Genomic DNA, 303 nt, shown 5'->3' with positions numbered 1-303 from the left:
ATATATATATATATATATATTGATAGCAATCATTAATTAATAACATAATGGTAAGCAGTTTTTGGATATTAAACGGACTTCCGGAGTTCATTCTCAGGACAACTCGATCCGTTGGAAAACTAAAGACTTATTATTCAACAGTATAACATGCTATTTCTTGAAATATGAATAGATGAAAGTTCGAGTAAAATCCATTCCGATTATTCCAATATTTTAGGACTTAGTTAGCACTTTTTGTTTTGGGGTAGAAGGCAATGATATGGAGATGATTTGACCGACCTTGTTCCTGCCATGACATTTGCA

Source organism: Cynara cardunculus, assembly GCF_001531365.2.
Source record: "Cynara cardunculus var. scolymus isolate 2C chromosome LG 1, CcrdV1, whole genome shotgun sequence".
Taxonomy (NCBI): Eukaryota; Viridiplantae; Streptophyta; class Magnoliopsida; order Asterales; family Asteraceae; genus Cynara; species Cynara cardunculus.
This window is presented reverse-complemented; position numbering follows the sequence as displayed.